Here is a 6,802-nt window from a genome sequence, read left to right on the forward strand (position 1 = left end):
GCAAACTCTTGGCTCACATAGTTGTGTAACGCATTATTGTATATGGAAAGGCGTAGTCTTCAAATCAATTAAAGTTTTGAAGTTAAAGCGTGAACCCACATGACCGCATGGGGCGTTAGTTAGAGAGGCAGGCCGGAAATCAAAAGGTCATTGAATTGAACCATCAAAATGACTGACATACTCCTATTTTAACTCATTTATATCAGCAAAGCACTTAACTTCTAACTGCTCAGATAAAGCAGTGAAGCAAGATGTGTACAACAAATTAAGTCTGAAATAGTCCTTCCTCGTTTTGGTCATTTTGTCTTGTCACAACAGGAAAAAGCTTTAATAACAGTGTGCCAGCTGGGCCGGCTGTGTGCATGCTGGCTCAGCTGGCACAAGTAAATGTGGCTAAGCCATTAATAATGTTATTAGTTACACCTGTGTGGCTAATAACATCACCAATGGCCTTGTTGTGGTTTTCTCTGCTGTGACAAGTCTAAATGTGAGAGCAGCTTGTCAGAATAACAAAAAAATTGTCATCACTTTAACATCAATTTTGTTTCCCTGAAATTGCATGATATCATATTTAGTAAATACTTTGTGCATGAGAAGTCTTTCTCTAAACATTAAAAGAACGAGAAATAAACATGTTGTGATTTTGGTACTTTTACTGGTAGCTCCACCATCTTGGTTTCAGAACCTAAACTTAACCCAGCAGAACCCAAATTAGCCCTCACCATAGGCATGCTCCAACTTTAAAGGAGCTATTTGTAAGCTTTGCTATTGCTACATTAGCGTTGTAGCTCTTCTTTATGAGTAACTTCATTCCTTAACTCACAAAGAGCTGTCTCCAGTGGCGGAATGCAATTCCCTTTATTTCTATCACTTCTTTTCTTCTACTGAAATTAGCATGCTAACCAGCTAGCCCAGGCCCGGTTGGACTGTCTCATCACTTTCTGATACCGAGTCACCGTAGCGTCCAGTCTGCGCCAAAGAAGTAGTGCTGCTGAGAGGACATAACCTGTAACAGCTGTTAATGCTATCACTGGCTCTGTACCAATAACAAAACTTACAAATAGCTTTACCTAAAGTTTTAAAAACCAAAACTTAGTAATGATTCAAAATTTTTTCTAAACGCTTACTCGCTTTCTTGCTGTGAGTCATGTCTGTGCTGTAAATGAATGAAGCTATGCATGAAGCTGCAGCCGGCTGCCTGTTAGCATAGCTTAGCACAAATATTGGAAACAGAGTCACAGCTATTTAAAAAATTATATTTCAGCATGAAACGGGTCCTAACTACTGTAAATGTTCATGTGAAAGCATTAAAAATGTTGAAACAATGGCAAAGCACTAGTGATGTAGTTTTGTACCGTAAACCTGCTTAACATAAAGAAATGGATGGAGAATCTTAGTTTCTGCAACAGTCCAAACATCAGATGTAAAAATAAAAATGAACAGATGATGAACATGAACGATGCAGGTGGGTGAAGACTGAGGTGAAGGTGGGATGGAAAATAAAAGCGACGCAATAATCTGAGCCAACGAGAGGTCACGGCTCGAGACGGAGGGAGAGGAATTGGAGAGCGAGGGATGAGAGGGGTGTGAAAGAGGAAGGGGAGGAGGGAGATGAAAGCAAAGGAGTACTGCAGGGCTGCAAAGAGGTCGAGAGGCAGGGAGAGGAAGGAGGGGAGAGGTGACGAGGAGAGATAGAGGAATGGAGCTGTAAGCCTCCGGGGTGATCAGCGCCGCTGGGAGCTCATTGTGTGAATGAGTGTGTCTGTGAGGAAGACGGAGGGTGAAACAAAGACACGATGAAAGAGACCTATAAAAGTAGCTGAGCCTATGTGAGTGTGAGTCTCAGAAGAATCTGAGCGTGTTCATATGAGTGTGTGTGTGTGTAACGGAGAGAGAGAGTTGGGTAAACACAGAATGAAATACGAGTTAAACATAGGAAGAGAAAAGTTGGCTGCCTGCAGATGTATTTCAGTGTAGTTTCAAACAAAGCATCCGACTGTACGTGTGTGTGTGTGTGTGTGTGGATGGATACCTGTGGATGTGTGTAAAACAAGCAGCAATACCAAGAATGAAATTCATACCTGATTTAATGTCAATTTACACTTAATTCCCCGTCTGTTAACTGTAGTAATTACTGATGTGCTGTCAGCTGACACCGTGTCGTGGAGGGGTTACAGTGTAAAACTGGGGATCCTATGGTAACAAGCTGGTTTCGGTTTGGAGGCGCTTGTGTTCATGGTATCTTAGAGAAACACTCCCACATGCTGTAGTGACCTGCATCTCTCTGTCTTTTATCTCTCTGTCAAGTTGAAAATCAATATTGTTACTGGGAATGCAAATTCTAAACAATTTCCTTAATCAATAGCCATGTTAACAATCAATAGTCAGTTGTTAAAAACTTATGAAATATAGTCTTTTTACATAATAAAAGCTAAAATTGACATGATCTACAGTATGTTCCTCGCAAAATCAGAATAATACTTATAATTAAAGAACAGATTGAATAAACACCAAGTTATGGCTTCATTAATAATTGTAAAGCTTTTACTACGGCTAACTGTCGGTTAACTGACCAGATTCTTCTATCACAGCCTGAGCGCTCAGCGGTGTCGGGCTGATGTTGGCCCACTGTTGGCACAGACCAACCAACACGTGTGTGCCTGCTCTGGCCAGTGCTGCTGGATTTCGGTTTTGTTGCTGTGATGCAAACGTGGAGTTCAGCACCAGATGGCTGCACTTGAGCCACAGTAGCTTTGGGACAGTGTTGGTAGAAGTTCACCTGATATGCGGTGAATAATGGTGAGGTCGGTCTTTGTGGATGTGGCATGGAAATCGGACATGTGTCATTCGCATGCCCTCGCGCCAGCAACAGCCGGCCAGGGCTGGAAGCATATTGATTTCGAGTTGTCCGTCCATATGTACGTGCGTCCCATTCTTGTGAACGTGATATCTACATATCGCCTTGAGAGATTTTCTTCACATTTGGTAGAAATGTTCACCTGGACTTCAGGATGAACTGATTTGATTTTGGTGGTCAAAGGTCAAGATCAGTGTGACCGCACAAAACACTTTTTTAGCCGCAACTCAAGCCTTCACACAGCAATTATGACAGAATTTCATACAGACGGTTTATACTTTGTATGATTCTGGATAAAGGTGAGGTGCTAATACTAGTTTTCATGAATTATTAGTTTCATTTAGTCAATAAAATGTGATAAAATCCCCCAAAAAAGAGTCCCAAACCAAAGATTTGTCATTTACAATAATGAAAAACAAAGAAAAGTAGAAAATCCCCAAGTTTGTTGCCAGTGGTTTCCAGTGTTGCTCGATAATGGAGCAAACAATTAATAACAGGCTTTTTTTTTTTTCCTGTGTTGATTAACTGATCTATTCACTGAGTAAGCGTTTCATCGGTCACTGCTGAGCAAAACAAATTTAGTTTTTGCAGTGCATACAGAATGTGGAAGCTGAACACACGACAAAAACTGCCCCCCCGCTGCCACAACATTTAACACAGACCGGACTGAGACAATGGAAAGTCCTTCTTCTCTGGGTTCAGCCTGTCGTGGCTGCACTTGGCTGCACTTAATTTAGCCTCACAAAGAGGAGCCCGACTGTACCAGTGTGTGTTTGCGGGAGTGTGTGTGTGTGTGTGTGTGTGTGTGTGTGTGTGTGTGTGTGTGTGTGTGTGTGTGTGTGTGTGTTTTGAACAGTATTGTGCAGTGGTTGCCCTGTGACTAGCCCCATAGCTGGTGTGAATATAAATGAGAGAGAAAGAGGGTTTTCCACCGCACACAAAGAGGGAAGAGAAGAAGAAGAGGAGGAGGAGGACGAGAGGAGGAATTGTCGCTTGAGGCTATTTTGCCTGCTGCTTTTTTTTTTTTCTCCCATTGGCCATGTTCAGCAAAAGTTGGATTATCTCCCTCCCTCTCTTTTCTCTTTGACTACACCCCTCTCTCTGTTTCCCTTTATCTTCTTTAATCTGTGAAACCTTTGAACATCTCCTCTCTATTTACTCTCCCTCTGTTTTTTAATGCTCTTGCCCTCCATGCCTCCATCATTCTTCACCCTTCCTCCCTGTGTCCCACCATCGTTTAATTTTCCCCACACTGCGTTGCTTCCCTCGTATCTCCTTCCATCTCTGTCGCCCTGTCTCCCGTCTCTCTTTAACCATTAAACGCTATCACCCTCTTTTCCCTCCATCCCTCCTTCCGTCCCTCTCACTGCGGAGCGATTGTAGCCTGATGTGACTGTAGCCTCAGATATGAAGCGACCCTGCGGTGATCAGTCCTCGCCGTCGCTGTTTCTCACAGATAATCTGCTTGTGTTCTGCAACATAAAATCTGCCGATAGATCTGTTTTTCACCGTAATACGTTTATACACCACACTGATGCTGCTGCTGTCTGAGAGCGCACATACACACACACACACACAAATACAGACAGAAACACAAATCCTCAAAATCTTTCTTCAAAGCGAATAAGCATATTGCTGGAAATAACTTTATTCTTGTAATGTCAACGTTTGCTCTGCTCTCATGCAAAATGGACGTTTACCATATATACATTATATAACAGGATCAGAGGTAGTGACGCTTTAAAATGTAAGCTGCCTTTGAATGTTACAACTTGGTCAAAGTGGGGATTTACAGATCAATAGATATCTGTTTTTTTTTTAGGTATATAAATTAGCCTAGATGTCTCATATATTTAGTATAACACACTAGCTCTAACTGCAAGAGGACTGGACTCAGGTTCTACACACACCTAGAAGCAAAGTAGAGGTTGCATGGAGAAAGGAAAACATCTAAAGAGGCCAAAACTTTTCAAATACACTGCAATCACCCTACAGACGTTAAAGCATCTTTCATGACTTGTAATTGTTTTAATCAGCTCTATTTGCCTGATTGTTTGTTGTCTGCATGCTGATTGCGAGCTTGCCTGACTGTAATTGTTTTTTGTTTTTTTTAGCTCCAGGCTGTCTCTTGGAAAAGGAGACCTTGATTACCTTGAAGACTGCCTGATAAAATAAAGCATTTAAAAGACCTACACGGGGCTTTTTTCACAAAAGCTCCTGCTCCTCTTACATGTAGATGTTTGCAGATCAGTGTGTGAGTCCCACACAGCTCTTGCATGATCGCGCGTGTTGCGAATTAAGATATTTCTTCGGATCAGTGAAATGTGTCGAAACGAACGCGGAAGGAAATGATTTGATGATGTAAATTTAGTTGAACTGCCTTTTTTCAACATCCAGTGTGGCTTCACCCACACGTCTAAAACCTGTCGCGTTTCAACCACATGTAGCCAAGTTTTAACACTTCCCTTCCCTTCCTTATATTTTCATGCCCTGATGAAATTTTATACAGTCACTATATAGCATAACTGTAAATATGCATCATGAATTTATTATGTAAACTCAATTGGCAATACATATCGACCGACTGAAAGTCACCAACTCGCTGTACTGGATTACAATCAGTCACAGTACTAGAATATGCTCACACTGTCACTTTACTAGATTGTTTTAAGTCATTGTTCTTGATTATAACTTAAATAAACAGTCATCTACTCACAGTTTTATCATCCTTATCATCTGCACATGTGTACTGAGTGCACCACGTTATATTAGTAACTTCACTGAATTTTCCCACAGCACAAGATTGTGTTTGGATACAGTTTGCATTGGCAATGTGTTTGGTATTTTTTTGCGTTCATCCCTGTACATATGCAAATATTATATGTGCTAAAAATAATAACAACAACAACAACAATAATAACACCAAGGACAGCACTGAATCTCTCAGTTCTCTGGTCCCACAGAGCTTCTCTGTCCATATGGCGGAAGCCTGCCGTCTCGTTTTGTCATGTCATCAGGGCCAGAGCCGCTTTCCAACACATTAATATTCATCAATATAGCTTTAATCTCTAGAAATTGGGTTATTGGCGATGGTAGATGATTCTGCCTCTTTGCTCTCTCTCTCATTCTCTCTCTCACGCACCTTGTTGACTCTTTTCCTGTGTGTTTGCCTCTGTATAATGACGGGGAAAAGGAGATGATGAATGTTTAAAAAAAAAAAAAATTTTAAAAAGGAGAAGAAAATGGGGATTGGAAAGAAGGGAGAGAAACGACCAAGATGGAAAGAGACAGAGAGAAAGGAATTGTATAAGAAGAGGGGGCAGAGAAAAGAGAGACAGAGCCAAAGAGACAGCTGTGACGTCACGGCCACTTTAAGTAGGTCAGGCACGAAGTTGTGATGTCACTTACACTGGAATCGGTCCACTGGGCCAATCGCATGCAGGGACACACCCCCTTTTTCCACTGCCACAGGAAAATAAACTGCACCCCCTCCTCTCTTAGCACCCTCCCACCCCACCCCTTCTCTGCAGCTGTCTCAAATCCCCCCACAAACATGCACATACCCAGTCATGAACACACGCATAAATTCTTGCTGCTATAATCAGTGAAATTGACAGTGAACAGTGGACTACTATAATCCCAGAGGAGATGCACTAACTTTTACTGGTCCCCCCCCTCCTCTTCATCCTCCCCCCCCCTCCTCTGCTTCTTTTCACAAACATCAACTCTCACCAAAGCCTCTTTACTCGCTCAGACGGCGCTAAAGAGGAACGTCTGTGCTGAACGCTACAGTGGAGCTATTTTTGATCTTCTTTTGATTTCTGAGCATCAAACAAATCCACTTGTCCTTCATCAACACTTCATAGCGGTGCATTCAAGTCAGAGCTTGTGTATAAGATTGTGTGTGTGTGTGTGTGTGTGTGTGTGTGTGTGAGCCAGTGGTAG

The sequence above is a fragment of the Seriola lalandi genome, unplaced genomic scaffold (assembly GCF_002814215.2).
Source record: "Seriola lalandi dorsalis isolate HSWRI2012SDOR001 ecotype SW California unplaced genomic scaffold, Sedor1 jcf7180002054549, whole genome shotgun sequence".
NCBI lineage: Eukaryota > Metazoa > Chordata > Actinopteri > Carangiformes > Carangidae > Seriola > Seriola lalandi.